Source organism: Eumetopias jubatus, unplaced genomic scaffold (genome assembly GCF_037043125.1).
Source record: "Eumetopias jubatus isolate StellerSeaLion01/CBP00866 unplaced genomic scaffold, mEumJub1_p1.0 scaffold_1, whole genome shotgun sequence".
NCBI classification, from domain to species: Eukaryota; Metazoa; Chordata; class Mammalia; order Carnivora; family Otariidae; genus Eumetopias; species Eumetopias jubatus.
Window position 1 is genome coordinate 22,147,634 of NW_028274807.1, and position 22,300 is coordinate 22,169,933.

Sequence of the window (22,300 nt, forward strand, 5' to 3'; positions counted from 1 at the left end):
ATCAAAATCTCCACAAAAATCTCTATTTGCAACAAATACTTTGAGTTTAATTGAGGAAAAGGAAGGTTAAAAAATTGAAGAGAGGATTGAGCCCCGCATTAGGTTCCTTGCTCTGCGGGAAAAACGTATGCATGTAAGTTATTCTGCTACTTAGTCAACTCCTAGTGCTCTACTTATTGTTTCATATTTTTCTCCTCTCTCAATTTCCCAATACCTATTCTCCATTCCCTATCCTCAGCTAATAAGCTTGCTTTGTATTTCACTAAAAATAGAAGCAATTACAAAGAGCTTCTGCATGCTCCCTCTACCAATTTTGCGGCCTATTTTCTTCTTGCCCAGATATTCTCTAACTTTCTTCCTTTTCCAGCAGCTGACCAGTCTGTGCTTCTGACCAAGGCTGTTGTCTCCACTTGACCCTCCTCTTAGCATCAGCTTTCCCTTCTCTAAACAAACAAGAAAACATTGACTTATTTCAGGCTACTGACAGAGTGAAATATATTCATTTGAATACAATATCCATACAGCATTTTAGTTCATTATGTGTTTGATATTATAAGTTTGAACTCTATTGAGAGCCATTATGATGTTTTTACGTGCATTTGTTCTCTATACATTGTATGTAATTTCTTTATTTCTTTTCATTCACATATCTGAAAATACATTGTGATATTTCCATTAACACACATACTCATATTGCTTCTTTTCAGTCTATAAAAAGATGCAAATTGGCCTCATTTGAACTGTAAATTGACATTTTTATCTATTCAAGGTAGGATGAAAAAAATTTAAGGTAATTTTCTAATTTTGTTTGTTCTTAACGAAGAAAACTCTAAAAACATCTAGTGCCCTAGTTTCCTAAACAGAATTACATAATACCTTAATATTACAGTGATTATAGCAATGGTTTAATAGAAAAGTAAGCTTTCAAATGAAATTCTATTTTTTAATTGCTCTTGTTTCAGGAGCTTTACTTTTATTGTCAGAAAATATGACAATGTAAATGAAACAGCAGAACTTTGTAAGGAGGAAAGACCCCAAATTTAATAACTTTGAATTCAAATTAATGACAATTACATCAAAGGCAGCATTTCATTGTACTGAAGGTGTCTAGTCCTTTCAAACTATCCATTAAAAAGATTAGGTCTAATTAATAACAATTCTTCTTTGATCAATTTGTAGAGTTTGTTCAAAGCCTTGAAATAAAAATTTTAAAAAATTTGTATCTGTATAGAATGATCTAGACTGCTGAGTAGTATGCATTGCTTCTGAAATGCATCAGCTGAGCCTATGTTAGCAAGCACTCCTCAGGCTTGAAAGAGCATCAGTTAAAGTATTGTGACCTCATCTGTCAAAGTGATATCTCAGTTACAGAAAAACTTCCATCTACATCAGAAATCCATTAACCACTGATCCTAAATAACAAAGCTAACATAATGGATGGCTGAGTCTCTGCTTGTAATTGGAGTTGGCTTATAAGTCTGACTAAGCAAGCATAGTGAACTGAATAGAGCCAAGAGTATGATAAAGTTTTATACCATAAAATATCCCAAACAACATTGGATAAAATATTACCTAAAATATAAATTGATTGCAATTTTAACCTCAGAATATAGAATTCCATTCAGTTATGTATGTTTTAAACTAATATTTAAAGTAAGCAAAATACTACCAAACTCTGTACCATGTTTATGACTGTTCTAACAGCTTTACAATTATGGACTAAAATAAACCCCTCAAAAATCCTGACGGTGGACACTTTTACTATCCCTACTTTCACACATGGAGAAACTGAGACCCAGGAATTTGACTGATTTGGCCTAGTTCACACAACTAGATGGTGGAGGGACTAAGAGTTTTTTCCAGACATTCTGGCTCCAAAGACTATGCCCTTAACCTTCCCACAGTACAATCTTTCAAATTAATCATTAGTAAAATGTGTTTGAAGAAACAGTGTCAGATTATATGTCATCCAAAGGACCAAACAGAATAGTGTGTTTATGTTTTTTTATAAGAATGAGCTGTAATGTTAAACCCTCGAAAATCCAGGACTCCGATACTGTATTCTATAATATGGCAAAAATTGAGGAACCAAAGTAGTAGTAAATTCGCCAATGAATATTATAGCACAATTGAAAGTAAAAATGGTAGTCAGATTTTCCAAATGTATTGAAGTGAACTGAAGATTTACATAAATTAGTGATGCTGAATGATTATTAAGGAACCATTTACTGTGAACAATTTAGAATTGGCTATTAGCCAAGGAGTTGTGGTGTCTGGCTCTGTGTCTCTGGAAGAAGACAGACCTGGGTTTCCTTCCCAGTCCAGTCACTTATTATGAGTCTAGGGAAATAATTTTTCCTCTTTTGTCATGCCTCCTCATATGCATATTGTCAATAGTATTTACCTCATAGATTGGTTTTTATCACTAAATAAGTGAATGTAAAATGCATAGCTTAAGACCTGGTACAAAACTAATACTCAATAAATGCTAGACATTATTGTGCTTATTAGTTACAAGTTTTATTAATGTAGGAGACAACTCATTGTGCAATGAAATCATAATGTTTAATGATTAATAATCTTTATTGGTTTAATTCTCTGTGTAATATTATATTTGTTTGAATTTAAAGTGTTTTATACATTTACCCAAATCTTTTTATACGTACCCAATAGATTCTACAGTTGGTGTATTTAGTCAAATATCACCAAAAATCAAATTTAATGATGACAGACTGATAATGATGCCAGTTAAGAATTTAGCAGGTGTTAAGGTGATTTTTTTAATGTTGAGCTCTTTCTTGGAACACCTTGTGTACTCTTAAGTTCCTGTATTAGAATTCTCCAGAGAAAATAGAACCAACAGAATGTGTATGCAGATGGAGGAAGATTTATTTTAAAAATTGACGCATGTGATTGTGTGGACTAGGTAAATCCCAAATCTGCAGGGTAAACCAGTAGGTTGAAGACCCTGGGAAGAGTTGCAGTTCTAGTCTGAAGGCACTCTGCTGGCAGAATTCCTTTGGGATCTGCGAGGGTAAATCTTTAAACAGATTGGACGAGACCCTTCAATATTATAGAAGATAATCTGCCTTATTCAAAGTCTACTGATTTAAATGCTATCTCATCCAAAAAATACCTTCTCAGACACATCCAGATTGTTTGAACCAATACCAGAACATGGTGGCCCAGCCAAGTAGACACATAAAATTAACCGCAGTCCCCCTTATAGTGTATACTCTTCTAACTGTCATTTTTAGTGCCATAATATTCAATTGAAGAGCATGTCTGGATATTTAGGATGACTTCATTTTTCTTTGCAGTGAATAATTTTGAACTGCTCATCCAAAAGATATCCTACTCACCCTAAAATTTCCCAATTAACTAGTCTTTAATGATATAATGGGGTAAGATTAATTAATATTTAAAATTTTATATACACAGTCATATTCAAATTTATAGATAAATATGAAATCACAATCAGTGTTATTAAGACATACTTTTTACTTAAATGAGTTATGATAACAAATCCCAGAAAGCATATTCTAACTTCAGTAAATGAGTATATGTTATATTTGTTAATAAGGAGGATTCAATAATGTAATTGCTCTGTTATGACTTTTGTTTGAGGTTGCATTTTTAGTGAAAACAATGTGTTCGAGTTGTACTGAAAAAGTAGTATATAGAGGCGATTTTGTAATTCTTTGGATATCAGTGTGTGTGTTTGTTGTTTTCCTTTTTTTCCTCCAAATTTTTATTTAAATTCTAGTTACCTAACATATAGTATAATATTGGTTTTAAGAGTAGAATTTAGTGATTCATCACTAATATGTAACCCCCAGTGCTCATCACAAGTGCCCTCCTTAATGCTCATCCCCCATTTAGCCCATCCCCCATCCACTTCCCTCCAGCAACCTTCAGTTTGTTCTCTGTTGGAAAGAGTCTTTTACGGTTTGCTTTAGTTTCTCTCTCTCTTTTTTTTTCTCTTCCCATGTGTTCATCTATTTTGTTTTTTAAATTCCACATATGAGTGAAATCATATGGTATTTGTCTCTCTCTGAATTACTCCTCTTAGCTTAATACACTTTAGCCCCATTCATGTCATTGCAAATGGCAGGATTTCATTATTTTTGATGGCTGAGTAATATTCCATTATATATATATTGATATATATGTAAATTGATATGTATTTGTATTTATATTTATATATCCCATATCTTCTTTATCCATTCATAAGTCAATGGACATTTGGACTCTTTCAATAATTTGGCTATTGTTGATAATGTTGCTGTAAACATCAGGGTATATGTGCCCCTTCAAATCTGTATTTTTGTATCTTTTGGGTAAATACCTAGTAGTGCAATTGCTGGGTCCTAGGGTAGTTCTATTTTTAACTTTTGAGGAACAGCCATACTGTTTTCCACGGTGGCTGCAACAATTTGCATTCCCACCAAAATTGCAAGAGGGTTCCCCTCTCTCTGCATCCTGGCCAACACCTGTTGTCTCTATTAATTTTAGCCATTTTGACTGGTGTGAGGTGGTATCTCATCATGGTTTTGATTTGTATTTCCCTGATAATTATTTTTGTTTTTTTCCTCTGTGAATGGAGCAGCAAGCAACATTTCTATATTTCTATACTATAGCTTGGTGATTATTAATTGCATCTTAGTATACATAATATATGCTCTGATGCTATTATATGTATGTTTATTATTTTGTATACAGCCTAATAAATATATAGTAAATTAGTTCAAAGAGTTAAAGATATGGAATTTATAAACCTGTCATTTTAATAAAGATATGAATGCCTATCTAATTTGTGCCAGACAGTGTACTGCAAAAAAAAGTTACAGTGGTAAATAAGAAAAAAAAAATACTGTGTCCCAGAAGTTTACAATCTTCTATATTCAGCAAGTTCTAGTGTGTATTACATGGTATACTTAATATATGCACAAGTAGATATATTAAAATTTGCAGAAAAAGCAATCTTTATTATTATGAGAAAGTCTTCAGAGAGGTGTATAACTCTTTGCAAAGCCTAAATGATAATCTCTCCAAGATTACAAGGAATTGGATATGCCCAAATGATATAGAGTAATCTGACTTCTTCCAAACAAGTTAGTTTAGTGACATTAACTGCTATGTGTTCATACACCATAGAACAAAATCCTACAAGTTTTTGTGAAACTCTCAATGTCTCTAGGTTGGTCTATTTCTGTCTCAGTCCCCTGGCAGAAGACATAGGACTACTGATGTACTACGTAAAACATAAATTTTGTTCTCTTCTAGAGGAAATCCCAAAATTGGGTGAATTCAACCTAAGATGATTCTAAAACTTTTACAAGCATTGGAATTTTTCAGGATTTTTAAAAACTCAGATGTATAGGAATTCTGGATGTTCTTGGACAACCTGGTAGCTTAAAATAACAAATAAATGGGCATTGAATAAAATTTATTCACAGGTATCCAAGAGGAAAATAACAAACACAAAGTTCATTATTATTTATGAAGAGGATAGAGCATAGTGAGAGGCTGTATTTAATACTTTAGGCATAGAACATTGATTTACAGTGAGGATAAATTTAAAATTTTGTGGTCTCTAAGGTTTTATTTGGCAAATTACATATGTAATATTCTCTGTTGTGGTCCATGCTAGAAATGGAGACAGTGCCAAAACTGTGCACTGGATTAGATGTTCAAAGTATAATTTAAGTATCTTGCAAACTAGAGACCTGTTCTAATATATTGGTGGGTTCCAATTATAATTATTGTAATTGTAATTAGGTACAATAAATTGTATTTTACTCAATGTTTCCTTTTCTCATTCTGTCTGTCTGTCTCTCTTTCCCTCTCTCTCTATCACACATACACACATTTTATTAGAACAAGCATTTTGGAACAAAATATCCGGCGTTATCTTCTGTTTTACTAAGGCTAAGTTGTCATTGAAAGCCCAGAGAGGAGTTTGATGATAGGTGTTTCACACAACATTAATGACTTCTTTTTATCCATCTCGTTTAAAACAGAGGGTTATTTTGTTTTTTAAGATTTATTTATTTATTTATTTATTTGATAAACAGAGAGTGTGTGAGGAGGGGGGAGGGGCAGAGGGAGAGGGAGAGGGGAAGCAGACTCCCTTCCGAGTGCGGAGCCCAAAGCAAGGTTCTATCTCAGGAGCCTGAGATCATGACCTGAACCAAAACCAAGAATTGGACACTTAACCAACTGAGCCACCCAGGGGCCCCAAGAGGATTAAACTGGTTTTTATTTCCATTCATATGATCCAGCAAGATTGCCTTTCTGTGTGTCAGTTTATGTCTGTCTGTGTGTTCAGAGAAACAAAGTCACATTGCATTATAGTTTGTTGCATGTAATACTTATTCACAAAAGTTTCCATAGCTTCTTGATTGATTTTTTAATTTAATTTTTTAATTTTTAATAATTGTTTAAGATTTTATTTATTTGAGAGAGAGAGAGAGACAGTACGAGCAGGGGAAGAGGCAGAGGGAGGGGAAATCAGAGTCCTCACTGAGCAGAGAGCCTGACATGGGGCTCGATCCCAGGATTCAAGCTCATGACCCAAGCTGAAGGCAGATGCTTAATTGACTGAGCCAATCAAGCGCCCCAATTTAATTTAATTTTTTAAAGAATTTCCAACATTCCAATTTGGTTTAGATTTGTGTAACACAGCAAATATTGTTAAATGGAATTAATGCTCACTTACAAAATCAAGTGGTTTTATAAATCCTATAAATATGTTCCCACCTGTGTTTATTTTCTTATCTTTGGCAGAACTCTGATTCAATAAAAAAACCTAGTTTTTAAATAGTTAATTGTATGATTTGTATCTATATTTGCTAAGATAATGCAACCATCACTCTTGAGAATCCCAACAGGATACTTCAATAATGAATAATCGTGCATATTACTGTTTAATAAAATGATAATCTAAAATTTGCTACCATGGCACATGTCATTCATAGCATAATGAAGCCTAGTGATGGAAATGAGAAACACACTGGTTTTCATGTAAGAATCTTCTAACCTCACTTGTATGCAAAGCAGTTCATCATCACACAATCCCTGTATCCTGCATAAATACTTTCTATTTCTACCACTAATGAAACCTTCCTTTTGAGACCAACTTAGTAAGGTAGCAGAATGATAAGTGAATTTGAAATTATTGTCCATCTGTTTTACATGTATATAGAAGATTACAAATTGTTCTTTAACATTCCACATGATTTCTGAAAATTTACACTATAACTACATGCTTTCTTTTATTTTTAAGAATCTTTTGAGAATATTATGAGTTTTACATTAAACATATAAACATTATGAAGCTATTCTTTTATATTCTCATTATGAAGAGGTTGGGAATCCAGAAACAATTAAAATTGGAGATCAGAAGCTTCTAGCTATTGTGGAGATACAAAAAATAAACAAGTTAAACACACATACAAATATACATATCTACACATACACACTGATAAGTATGTAGATGGAACTCTAGGAACAAAAAATAACTAAATTTGCTTGATGAGAGTGAAGGACGAGATCTAGGAAAGGAAATATTTGCACTTAAACTTTATGTGCAAGTTTTTCTGATATGGTATATAATGTATAAAGAATGTTCAGGAATGGAAAAGGAAATTAAGTACAAGATTATGAATGTAAGGAAAGTGCTTATTATGTGAATATAATGATTTTAGTATGAGAATAGGTTTTACTGGAGAGTCTCCAAAAACAAACTGGTGTTGAATTATGAAGGGTCTTATATGACATGTGAAGAAATGTGGTTCATACCTATAAGCTGTGTGGAAATACAGGAGAAACCCACACGAGTATACTATATATCCTTATGTATCTATAAATGCAGTACATAGTCACACACACACACTGTTGATATTAGGATAAATATGGTAGCGGTGTGGATGCTGAAGTAAGTTGGCTGTGGTGAGCTGTTGGGATGTAGCTGAGAAAATATGGTAAAGCCTTGATTTCAGGCAGTGATAATGGGGATAGAGTGGCACAAAATTTGAGAAATGTTATTTGGGACATCTACCAATGCTTGATCATTGAGAGGAGAAAAGGAGAGAAATATGAAGAAAACTTCCAGATCTGTTGATGGGGTGCATATAAATCTCTTTCTATCCTCCAACTTGCTTATTTACTTTCATGTGGTTTTCAACTACATAAAGTGAGTCAAGAGACAAAGGACTTACTTTTGATGATTTAAATACTTTTTGTGGAAAATCAAATGTTCTATTAGCATGTGTATTTATTATCTTGAGAGGGAAAAATGATTTTGAAAAAACTGCACTAGAATCATGATATATGTATTTTATCGCTGTTCTTGACATTTGATATGTAATTATTTTGTATAAAAATGATTTTAAAATTACAATCAGCCTGTTTTTCTATTCTCATTGATAAGTATTTAAAACTGTTTAAGGGAAGTAGTATTTCCTAGTCAAAACAGTGTCACTGTTGTAATAGTTATGTATTCTTAAATAACACAGCTTAAGACTCTTTCCCTTACTATATTAAATAATGCAATTAAGTAATCTATATCAGCTTGAGGTAACCAATATCATGCTCAATTAATGCTCATATCACAGATTTATGGAATAAAATTTTCCATGTAAGGTAGGAGTAGGGCCTAAATATGTCAGAAATAAATATTTGAATAAACCAAATAAGATTTGGAAATGAATATATAGGCCAGGTGATAGTAAAATTATTTCCAATTACCTAAAAAGAAGTTAAGGGGGAAATTTCCTGTAGGCCCTTTAAAAGTGAGAAATAAATCATTTCCTTTGTGAAATTTGCTCATTCAGTCATTTGAAAAATATGAATAATATATCTCTGGAGGACAGTGTGATAACACAATTAAAATTTATTGATGTTATTGCCTTTTAAGTTTTAACATAGATATAAGGAACTAAAATATGAAAAGATAATTTTTATCCTAAGATGTCATATAAAAGAACAACAGGCTTTTAATCAGAGCACATAACACTTTAAATATTTGAGTTAGAAGGTAGGGAGTAACCTAAATCAAAATTTTAATGGTCTACTTCATGCAGAGGTCAACTGAATCCAAACTGGAAATTAAAAGGTCAAGGCAGCACCATTATTAATGCTTAAAGATCTCATTTGTTTGAGAAACAAATTCTCTGAATCAAAAATACATTTTCTTGGCTTTTTGGGAATTTTACAGAATAGATAAATTCTTCTGCTTACCTGGGTCCCAGGAGTGGAGCTGAAGACCTCATTTGGCCAAGGCCTGGTCTTTATTTTTTTAGATTTTATTTATTTATTTGAGAGATAGAGAGCGCAAGCAGGGGAAGCAGCAAAGGGAGAGGGAGAAGCAGGCTCCCCGCCGAGAAGGGAGCCCGATGTGGAGCTCGATCCCAGGACACTGGCATCATGACCCAAGCCAAAGGCAGCGGATCAACTGACTGAGCCACCCAGGCGCCCCTGGCCTCGTCTTTCTTGTTGAATTTTATTCTTACTTGTCCCTGCCTTATTGTCTCCCCTGGTCTCTTTCCTATAGATAAGCTATCCCTACTTTGTAAAGCAAAAATGGCATTCAATATTTAGATAACAATCTTAGTGAATAACTGTGTTAGCACTGAGAATGTTTATTATTATTATGTTAATCAACATACAGTACATCATTAGTTTTTGATGTAGTGTTCCATGATTCATTCTTTGCATATAAACCACTGCTTGAACCCATCACTTTGGTCAGAAGACTGAATATCCACATTTGTCAGACAGGTCATTTTGAGACTGAATGCACTGATAGAGAATGTAAGAGGACATAGTTTGGGGAGAAACATCCCCAAACATGAGGAAGAAAGCGTTCAAAGCAAGTTTCTAGATGATGCACTAAAAATACTGTCCAGCAACAAATACCAGATAATAACAATAAAAATAACATTCATGGGTGAAGTGGTCAGGGTGAAGTTGCAAGGTATAGAATATGCCATTGCTCAGTGCAACAGGGAATGAATGTGTTTTGGGCGTTAAATCACTCACAGAAGCAGTAAAAGGGATGAGAAGATAGACTCGCTTCCAGCAATCACTCCCAAAACCCTATTTGCTGCTCTTTTTGCCATGAGGAGGGAACTGTCTTCTGAAATGAGAAGTTGCCAATACAATCCCAGTCCCTAAAACCACCTTTCTTGCTACAGTCCACACTCACAAGATGGCCTTCCGCCCTGCTTCTCTCTTCAGTTACTACCAAATGAATTAAGGTTTCACAATAGGAGAACAAAAAATCACACCCAACACCCTGTCTATAAGGGATCTTTGAAATGCAATTTATGTTTCCAAACTTAGCAGCATTATTCTCTTTGAATATTTCTTTTTGGCAGGCATCTTTTGTCAGGTAGATAAAAGACAAGATGCTCAATAAGCCCATCTACATGATCTGCCATATTGGGCAACTTGATTCTCCTTAAAAAAAAAATGGCTTAATAACATAATTTACAGAATAATTTACAGAATAAATTACCTTTTCTTTAGAGAAAATTAGTTGCCATGAACCAGTCTTTTTTGTCTTGTTTTATATTTTAGAGATAGTAAAATGGCTTTCAGATTTTCTTTTGTACCATCTGTGTTTATGACTAATGGATAATTTCTTCTATTCTGGCTTTGACAGAATACTATTAGAATGAGTATTGTGTATACAATACCTTATCTTCATCAATTATTTTTCTACATTGTGAAGAACATATAGAATAAAATGATAAGGAACATTTTTCTTTAATATTGATGATCTATTATAAGAATGAAAGAATTACTTCAGAATATTTTCCTAGGATACAGCATAATAATTCCTGGAGGGATTTTAAAAAACAAAACGTTAACTTCTTTATGTGTATATTCTTTAACCAAGAATAAAGTTCAGAATGTTCATGAATTTTTTAGAGGATCTAAGACCACTACAAACATTTAAACACTGGAAATTCTTCTGTATTTACACAAATCACGAGGATTTGTTAGTGTGAAATGTGAAAGGAATTGTCTTGTGACTTTACCAAATGAAAAACATAAACAGGCCATAAATATTGTGGTTTGTAAAATAAACTTGAAAACACATTTAGAATGATTTAATTTTAGTAAGAATTACACAAACGTTAAATGTTAAAAAGTCTTGGGGGGGAAAAAAAGACCTTACCATAATACTAATAACTTCATCTAACTCAGACATACATACATACCTACATACCTACATACATACATTTACTTATTTATATATTTATCTTTATTTTTCATACATTTAGATTATAAATTTCTAAGTTTGCAAATATCAGGGAACAGTGTCATTGTATCATTGAATCTAGATAATTGTCATCTTCTATATTAATACACTAGTCCTCAGTCTTCTAAATAAATTTTATGTATGTACATAAATCTAATGCACATGTATAAAGAAACGTAGAAATTTATTTATTTCTATTTTATTTTTTTAAAGATTTTATTTATTTATTCATGAGAGACAGAGAGAGAGAGAGAGAGGCAGAGGGAGAAGCAGGCTCCCAAGGAGCAGGGAAACCGATGCAGGACTCAATCCCAGGACCCTGGGATCATGACCTGAGCCGAAGGCAGACGCTTAACCATCTGAGCCACCCAGGCGCCCGAAACGTAGAAATTTATGTAAAAAGCTAATCTCTTTTTAAAATCACCCAGTCTCCATCTGGAGAAAAGCAGCTAGATTTTTTTTTCCATTCACATTACTTTTATTACAGTATAATTGTTCTATTTTGTTATTCGCTATTCTTGTTACTCTGTACCTAATTGAAAAATGAAACTTTATTGTGGGTATCTAGGTGTAGGAAGAAACAGAGTATATATAAGGTCTGGTACTATCCATGGCTCCAGGTGTCCCCTGGGGGTCTTGGAACGTATCCCTGGGAATAAGTGTTTACTGTACACTAAAGCTTAAGTATTTGGTGTTATCTGTCAGAGGTCCAACTTGTCAGGGTTCTTGTTTCTAAGAACTTCTTGTTCCAAATGAAGCTTAAAATTTTCATTTCAGTGTTTACATGTTTACAGATAAGACAACAAACATATATCTTTTAACAATAATGTAATTTTGCTTTGAAAGGTACAAATAGCTTTCCCCTTTTTAAAATATTATCTTTAATATTTCAAAATGTTGACATGTCTAAGCAATATTTCACATTGTGTCAAGTGATAGTTCTATTTTGTTAATCTAATTGACATCTCTTTTTCTTGATAGACTATCTTTTATTCTAGGCCTGTCAGTCAAAAATACTTTCATATTCCATGGTGTAGATGATAAAAATTAAAAAATCTGGCATTTAATGGGGAGTGTAGGTGCAGACCTAACTCTATAGTGATCAGGTGAGATGAAAGAAGCAGCAATTTTGGAAACTGAAATTGGAAAGTTAATAGGAATTTTGAACTTTAAATGTTTTTGTATTTGTAGTTGGTACATGTTGTAACCTTTGGTTCATCTGTTTATGTTGCACTTGGGAGTAAAATGATAAGAAGTTAGTAAGACATGGTAAAAATTGCTAGTGAAATGATTTTATGGTTATGACTTTTAGCTATAAAACAATAATTTTAGATGATATCAATGTACTCAAATACTTTGTCTTTTTTATAATTTAATTTTATTTAACTACTAACAAGCTTATTAATAATGTAAAAAATCTGAATGTTAGGTAATTGTATGTCTTAATACCATTTAGATAATGCATGTTGTGTTTGTTGAATTTAAAACTTTTGACATTGTATATAAGCTTAATAAAATTTAAAGGAAAAATGTGTTTCTTTGGTTGAGCTATGTGCTGTCCCTCCATTATGGCATTGTATATTGTTGTAAATATTTAAAATATTAACACATGCCAATTGTAGAGATGCCATTTTATCAGAAGTTCGTGTTTTTATGTACGTGACATAAAACCGTAATGTGACCGATAGCTATATTAATATAGTATGTAGTTTAGGAGCCCTGGGTGGCTCAGTTGGTTGAACATCTGACTGTTGCTTTCCGCTCAGGTCGTGATCTCAGGGTCATGGCATGGAGGCCCATGTCAGGCTCCCCTTTGGGAGCCTGTTTCTCCCTCTCCCTCTGCCTGCCACTCTCCCTGCTTGTGCTCTTTCTCTCTCTCTGTCAAATAACTAAATAAAATCTTTAAAAATAATAATAATAAATACAAAATAAAAATGGTTACACATCAAAATTCTAGGAGTGAAACATGACACTTTAGACTTAAATTACAACCTTGTCGTACTACATAAAAAATTTTAAGAACATCAAAATTTGCTTTTTAATGTACCAACTACATGAATATCTATCAAGCCCAAAATATATACTCACAATTCATTTATTATCCTTTTTTGAGTTTTTTTTTTTTTTTTTTTTTTGCCTGTGAATGCACTCAGTACAAAACAGTTATATAACAAATCTTTTTGGTCTCTGATCTAGAGTACATGTGGTTCTTTGGGAAGTAAAACAAAAATGGAAATGTATTGGTTGAAGAGGATCTAAGGTGATTCTGGAGTTTAAATCAGAGAATATAGCAAAGATTGTATGTCTATCATGTTGCAGACATCTTCATATAGTTTATTTCATTTAGTTTTTAATGCATTCATTTGAAAGCTACTGTGCACTATATAAACCTCAGGTAAAGCAAAGTGAGAATAATAAGGAGCTATTTATACTTATTTAAATCTACACAAAGATAATCTTAGGAAACTGACCTAACCCATGAAGCTAATTGATCAGGCAAATTAGAGATTAAAAAAATATCTTTACGTAAACTTTTAGAATGGGAGCAATCCCAATCTGGTATCATATCATAGGATAATAAGAACACTACAGAATAATATTAAGATTGCAGTGAGATTTTAGGAGGTACTTAAATCTAAAATTAAGACTCAAGCCTTATTTTGTACATAATCTATTTAATAGGATTTTTCACTAGAATAGTTTCCCCACAGTAAGGTAGCTCATGCACCTTTCAGGAGCCAGCAAAATCATTGCATATTGTGTGTATATATATATATATATATATATATATATATATATATATATTGCAATAATCATTATAATATATTGTCAACTTTCTGGGTATCAGGTGCTATGTTAGATATTTTATATTTCATTGTGTTCATTTTTAGCCTCTCTAAAAGGAGAGTTATTACCAGTATTTTATAGATGTCGATGCTGATGGTCAGAGAGGTTAAAATACACCTGTCTTTCTCCATTTATAAAGGAACTGGAACTTAGTCCTAGTTTATGTAGTCACAACACCTATGCATCTTTTCCTCCCTTTCTAAGGTGAGTCTCTGAAAACTGAAGGAAGCTAAGAGATGGAGTGACAAAAAAGCACTTTTACTGTTCAGCTCTAATTGACTCAGGACAAAAAATAAACTGCTAAAGAAAGAAATCAAAATTATTTCACTCATGTGGAATCTAAAAATAAGACAAATGAAAAAACAAGCCAACAAAAAGTAGAATCAGACCTAAAAATACAAAGAACAAACTGATGGTTGCCAGAAAACGGGCGGGGGGGGGGTTTGGCAAAATGGGAGAAGCAGGCTTATGGTTAGGGAATGAGTAAATCATGGGAATAAAAGGCTTAGCAGAGGGAATATCGTCAATAATATTCTAATAGTGTTTCATGGGACAGAGAGTAGCTACACTTGGCAGTGAGCCCAGCATAACATAGAGAAGTTGAATCACACTGTTGTACACCTGAAACTAATGTAACATTGTGTGTCAACTATAGTAAAAAAAAATGAGAAAAAAAAACATGAATAAAAAAACCCTGAAAAAATAATTTCTTGATATCTGCTATAAAACATTGTGCTTATACTTAATAATACTGTATGGTATTGCAATAATTTGTTGAAAGGTAATCTCATGCTAAATATTCTTATCACAGTTAAAAGAAAGGTAAAAAAACTAAGAGTTGAAAATGAAATATGGTGAAACATTAATGAAAATGTCAGATCTTGTATTTAAACAGTGTATGTGATTACCTTGTTAAAATTCCTTGTTGAAATTTTCTCTATACAGAAAGATAATATTAATTTTCCTTATAAGCTAACTATTCAACCTCCTTTTAAATGTTTTTTTAAAGTTTGTATTTAAACATGGTAATATATTTAGCTTGTGTTAGATTACATTTCCATTCATAACCAATCACGCTCCAATATATCTAATGGATATTGATTTTCAAATAAAGTGCCACAGAAGAAAATAATGTTACATTGTTTAGGAATAAAACAAGGAAATTTAAACAGTATAAGCTATTTTTATGTATTAGAATTTACATGTGGATGAAAAACTACTTAAGTCACCAGAAAGTAGCAAAAATTATATCATGTTCATAAATGGAAATCAATTAGTATATGTGTCCAAAATTATAAATAATGTTAGATCATTCATAATATTGGTTGATCTATAAGAACAAACTTAAAGGAACTAGTTTGTGTAGCCTGTTTTTTGTAATTTTGGACCCATGTATCCATTAAATTTTTATTATTTTTTAAAGACTTAGTGGAATATAGGGCACCTGGGTGGCTCAGCTGGTTAAGCATCTGCCTTCGGCTCAGGTCGTGATCCCAGGTTCCTGGGATCGAGTTCCGCATCCGGCTCCCTGCTCAGCGGGGAGCCTGCTTCTCCCTCTGCTTCTCTCTCTCTCTTTCTCTCTCTCTCTCTGTTTCTCATGAATAAATAAATAAAATATTTAAAAAAGAAAAAAAGACAGTGAAATATAATTAATGTACAGTACTATATACACATTTAAAGCCTCCAGTGGTTTTTAATACATTAACACAGTTGTGCAACCATCACCATAGTGAATTTTAGGATATTTTCATCATCTAAAAAGGAAACCCTGAACTCATTAGCAGTTAATTCCCTTCACCTCGTTTCTCCATGCCTAGACAATCACTAATCTATTTTCTGTCTTTATGCATTTGCCTATTCTGGTCATTTCCTAAAATAGGAATGTAAGTTCTTTGTGACTGGCTTATTTTACCCAGCTTCATGTTTTCAAAGTTCATTCATGTTGTGGTATTGTGTTAGTATTTATTGAAAATTCCCTGAAGGTATGAAAACATTTCTAGGAATTTTGAGGTCTATTTAAAAAATATTAATTTAATCAGAAAAGAATGATATAATTTGATAACTTTAAAACAGAGAAATATAAAATCCCACAGGATCGCATAAAACAAATTTTTCTAAAAAGAAAAAAAACTAATTCTGAACCTGAACCTCAAGTTATTTTAGTCAAAAAAATAGTAATACCATGTACAAAGACATGAATGTGTGACAGAATGTGTCATGTTAGGAAATAGGTGTTACGTATTGCTGGAAGATAATCTATGTTTCTGGAGGGTAAGTTCTGAGAAACAAATAAATAAAATACGGGACTTCTTGTATGTCAACCCAAGGGGTCATTTCAGACTGTAGAGAATGGGAAAGCACTATAAACACTAGCAGAAATGTAACATGGGATGCACGTTATGTCACTCTAAAGTTTTATAAGAGGACTATGATATTGGAGTGGAAAAAATATTAAAGTGGATTTTGGAATGGCAGCTACAAGAGATAATGAGTGGCAGTGAAAATACATCAGCAAATGTGACAAAAATAAAATCATCTATATATTTATATCTATAACTTTAATATCCATTTGATATGGATATTAGATATATCCATTAAAGATATTGAACAAATTGTATTAAAGATATAGAACAAATTGTATTCAGTAACAGATTAAACATCCAGTCTTCCACACACAGGAACAGTAGAATTATACTGTTGTGAAGTGTCCCATTTTACGTGAATTGGTACAATATTGATACTATGTAGAATATGATTAAAAAGGATATTTTAATTTCCTGAAACGTCTACCACATGCACCACAAATAAACACATATAAGCAAGTACAAGTAAAAGCGTTGGTATGGAATATTAAAAACACTAATGATCAATGCCAAGGAAGGAAAAGAGAAATAATAGTGAACAGATGGTGAAAACAGAAAACAGCATGAAGGGGGAAAGTGGAAAGGAAATAACAAAATGGTAACCTTAATCTCAACAATTTCAATAATTACAGAAAATACAAATAAACCACAAAATGCTTTTTAAAAAAATACAGCTTTTATTTTACTTTTTTACATATTTTAGATATGCCTTAGCTAGATTAAAAGAAAACAGGATTTGAAAGGAAGGTATGCCTTTTATTAAAATTTTTCCTACAATCTGATTTTAACATAGATTCAGGTACCTACCTTACTCTCCCATCAAAAAGTATAATATGCAGAGGCTGTCAGGATGGAAAACAAGGCAAATCCTATTTAATACATATATATAACTTTATATACAAAATCTCAGACAAGTTTGAAAATAAGAATGAAAAAAATGGTCAATATTAAGCATATAAAATCAAGTGTATCTAGCTTAGTGTTACCAGGATTAAAGAGAATAATTTCAGAATGATAGTATGAATTTACAGTAGAATGTTGTATTCCAAATATAATATGCATCTAGTAGCAGACTTCTAAATATAACAGAAGTAATTGATTTTTTAAAAATAGAAAACGACAAGAATAATTATAGTTTCAATTGTATTTTCTCTAAGATTTGTGGTAGAAGTTGACAAAAAGTAGAGGTATTGACTATTTGAATAAGTCTAATGATTCACTTGGCAAATTTGTTATTTATGGGGGTGCCTGAGTGGCTCAGTCAGTTAAGCATCCCACTCTTGATTTTAGCTCAAGTCATGATCTCTGGGTCATGAGATCCAGCCCCGTGTGAGTCTCCCAAATGGGTGTGGAGCCTCCTTAAGATTCTCTGTCTCCCTCTCCCTCTGCCCCTCTCTACTGCCCCCCACCATTCTCTTTCTCCCATTCTCCAAACAAAAAAAAAAAAAGAAAAGAAATTGTTATTTATAGAATACTGTACCCAGCAACTTTAGATTATATGTGTTTCAGGTATGTATCTTAATTTAACAAATAGCAAACAAATTATAAATTGGGGCATGAAAAATTTTTATAAACTTCAAAGGATTGAAGTCATAGAATGTTCTGTTTTCTGACATCAAATTAACATTCAGCACAATAAGGTATCTAGAAAATTTCCAAATGTTTACAAATTAAATATTACCCTTCTAGATAACATATGAAACAAACAGGAAATCATGAAAGAAATTAGAAAATATTATTAACCAAACAATAGGGAAAACACCATATAATCAAATTCTTGGGATAAAATTAAAACATTGTTTAGAAAAATCTTTCTGTCTTTAATACTACATACATGACAAAAGAAAGATTCAATATCAATGGATGTGGATGTAATCTTCCACATTAAGAAATTAGAATGAAAATTGGATATTAAACCCAGAGCATGTAGGAGAAAGGCAGTAATAAAGACTAGAGTGGAAATTAGTGGATTCTAAAGTAGAGAAGCAATAAAACATAGCGAATAATCTGTTTTATTAGTTATTAATAGGATAAATATTTAAATTAAGGAACACACTAAATATCAATTGTTAATATCAGGCAAGACAGAGGCTAAGTCACAATACTATACCAATATTAAAATGGTAATTAATGAATATTAAGAGTATTTTTATACCAAGTAAAATTGACATCTTAAATTGAAAAAGGATATAGGAAAAGAAAACTTTCTTAATCTAACAAAAGAAGGATATGAAAGTATGAATAGCACTCTAAATAATTAAATTCATATTTTAAAAATTTTTCACAAATTCAAGGCCAGATCTCAATGACTTAACTTGTAAATTTTTTCAAATAAATTTGAAAGTGTTACTGTTTTAAACAATATTTTCCGAAATAAAGAACATTTCCCAGCTCATTTAATGGGTTAGCACGATTTTATACTAATACCTGACAAAGGTATTACAAGAAATGAAAATTACATATTTATAACACATAAATTAGCTATAAGAAACCCAATATAATATTAAAATATTAATGCAATAATATGAAGCATTGCAAGGGGATTATCCCAACCATGGGTTTTATTTGGGTTTAGAAAACAAATTGCTGAAATGCATCATCTTGGTACAATAAAGGAGCAAAATAACATATCATATAAATATTCAGAAAAGTGTGCTAAAATATATTTAACTGCCATATGTCATGGTTAAAATATTATTCAGAAGATTATATATTTAATCATTTTTGGTAACTTTATAAATATGATCATTTTGTCTATATTTTCCAATGTATTAACATAACATTGATTTATAATTATATCTTCAGTGTTTATGTTTATCCTTTTAAGTTCTAGTAATGTATATTTAATCCAATTCTTTTTTTTCCTTGATCATATTTGCTCAACTTTTGTTTGCTGACATTCTCATTCAAAAAATGTATTTAAGTGTCCTGGTTGGCGTTTATTTACTTGTCTTCCAAACCAAATACACTGTTTTTAAAGATTATTTTCTTTGTGAGAGCAAATCTTCAGCATTTGTTGAGACTTACTTTATAGCCCAGGTCTGTGGTATTTGATTTTTGCATAATTAATTCATGTTTTATGATTTCACAATTTTAATTTGACATCTAAACTTTTTCATTTTAATTTAAATGTTGGTAAATAATATTGTGTTGTAAAAATTGACATTTTTACGTTGAATCTCATCTGATCTTTTAAATACATTGCATTTAATTTAAATTTCATAGTGATTTAATATTCACAATTATTTTAGAAATAAGCTTTTCTTTAATATTTGTAGTAATGACTTTTTTAGTTTTTTTCTTGAACTAATATTCTTTCCTATTTTCTCATACAGATATCTATGATAATGTCATTTAATGCTTGAAATCTGTTTATCAGTTTTCGTGCCTCACTGCAAAAATATTAAATTATATTTTAATTTCAATGATGATTAAGATTGAAGAAAGTTTTGGGGGGAATTGAGTTATTAACATAATTTGTGCACAGTTGGTTGAAGTGGCATAAATGAACATTTTTGATCGTGTAAGCAGTATAAATGTATTGGAAGTGTGACCAGAGTCAGGGTCTTGGGCTCAATAATGATAGCAGGCTGGACCCAAAAGTCAAAGACACAGGCAAGGCTTTATTGGGGCTACAGCTCAAGCTGGAAGAAAGCTCTCAGCACCACCATAAGGTGGATTAGGCTGGCTTCTAACAAAGTGGAGGCCCTACAGATGTGGGGAAAGTTCCCACCCAAAGTCCCACTCTCCTCCATTATGCTAATGGCGATAGAAAAATTGCCTCTTCCGGATTGGTTGATATTGGCAGGCAACCCATGCAGCTTATTTGTGCTCTTTGGAGTTGGGGTCCTTCTGGTTTGTGGGGCCTCTATTGCTTCTGCGTGAACAAGCTGTAGCTGACGCTGTTGTTTTTAAGTCCGGTTTGTATATTGGGCAGAACATCCTGGTTCTCCTGGGGAAGAAGTGATTTAGCAATAAGATTGACAAGAAGTGCCCCAGGTGCATAATATTTCTCACCTGGGGTTTAGTTCGCATGGTCCCTGACTCTCAGAATTACATCTTTTGAAGGAGTATTGAATCTGCTGATTTCAAGTCTTTGATATCTATAGATGAAGAATATATACTGCTGCGGTAATAAACTATCATTAAGTCCATTTATATTTTTTATTGTAATATTATTTCTGAAACTGTTATATTTTACATGAAGAGTAGTAAAAATATGACATTCACTCTAATTAGTATCATTCAATTCTTTGGACGCCGATAAAGTCAATGTCCTGAAATTCACATAATTGACCTTACTCAAAAATGATTTTTGCTGATAGTTTTAAAACTTCATGGTCATTCCTAAAAAATAAAATAAAATAGTAAGTAAAATATAAAAATAATTTCTTCTTCTTTAGAGTCTGGAAGCATAATTTTGTTTTCTTACCAAAATATTTCAAGTAACCTGTTAATGTATATTACATAATTTCTTACTTATCCTGAAAGAAGAGATCATCCATTATTTTGTGTAATGATAAGAAAGCAAATTTTTCTGGATTAGAGTATATTATTCTTTTTAAGTTTCATCTATAAAAAATGTTAATCTTAGTGATATAAAATGTAATAAAAACTTCAAGAAGAAGTAATAGAAATAAACTTGTTACACTTTTAAAGAAGTCCTGCTTAACACAATGTACTTACAGTTTTAGAAAATCAAAATATTTTAAAAATTTCCATATAATGCAAACAGTGTATATTGTAATATGTTTATATTATCATATATTTTACATATGATGTTCTAAGTATGTACATTTGCAGATTGATTTCATTTAATCTATGGAAAATATCTACCTTATAAACTAATCAGCAATCTGTAGTGTCAAAATAATCAGATTTACTTTCAGTAATGGGAAAAAATTGACCTTATTCTTCAACTCATATATATATATATATATATATATATATATATATATATATATATGTCAGCTCAAAATTAAATCTCACTCATGAATTACAATTTTAAGATAGATTAATCTCAAAAATCTTTCTGTTACATTTTCTCCATTTTCCCTTGTTACTGGATTATAACTATGCAAACATATTCTTATTTCTTCAATATTATTTTAAAAAGAAGAGAAAAATATTTTCTTGACCCACATCCCTCCCTGTTTGCCAGTGTGCCAAATGTATCTGAATAGTTGTCTATATTAGTCTAATTCTTACTGTGCAACCGTCTTGTAAGTTAACTGCAATCAGTTGCATACCACTTTACTGAAACTGACCTTGACCTAGTTATCAGTGACCTCCATATTAAAGGCTCATCAATTTTGGGTTCTTCTTCTAATTCAGCATGGTATAATATTGTTGATCCCATTGGCTTCCAATTTTATTTGCTTTATTTGTCTTTCATTAAAAAAAAAATCTGTTTTTTTTTTTAGCCTTGTTGACTTCTCAGTATCTACCTTTTATTATTACACATCTCTCAGCTCTTCCATATGAAATGCCAAGGATTATTAAATTTCTCCCTTTGTGTAACTAAACTCACTACCATAGTTTTATTCATCCAATTTCGTGGTTTTAAATACCATATAATTTCTGATGACTTTCAAATGTCTACCTTTCAACCAGACATGCTCCTTGAAATCCTGTCTTTTATATTCAGCTGCTTCCCTAGCCTCTCCACTTAGATGTCTGAAAGACATCTCCCATATTCAAAATACATATCCAGCATCCACGTGTATTAACATCACTGTTACAACTTTTCCACATCACCATTATATTCCCTGGAATATTATTATAGCTTCCTGTTCAGAATCTTAAATTTAAGTTTTAT

The 22,300-nt window shown here is 31.9% G+C and overlaps 1 pseudogene; it reads right to left on the reverse strand.

The window, feature by feature from the left end:
• Positions 1-234: 234 nt before the first annotated feature.
• LOC114217728 (protein downstream neighbor of Son-like) overlaps positions 235-22,300 on the reverse strand; it is a 98,801-nt pseudogene continuing 76,735 nt past the window's right edge.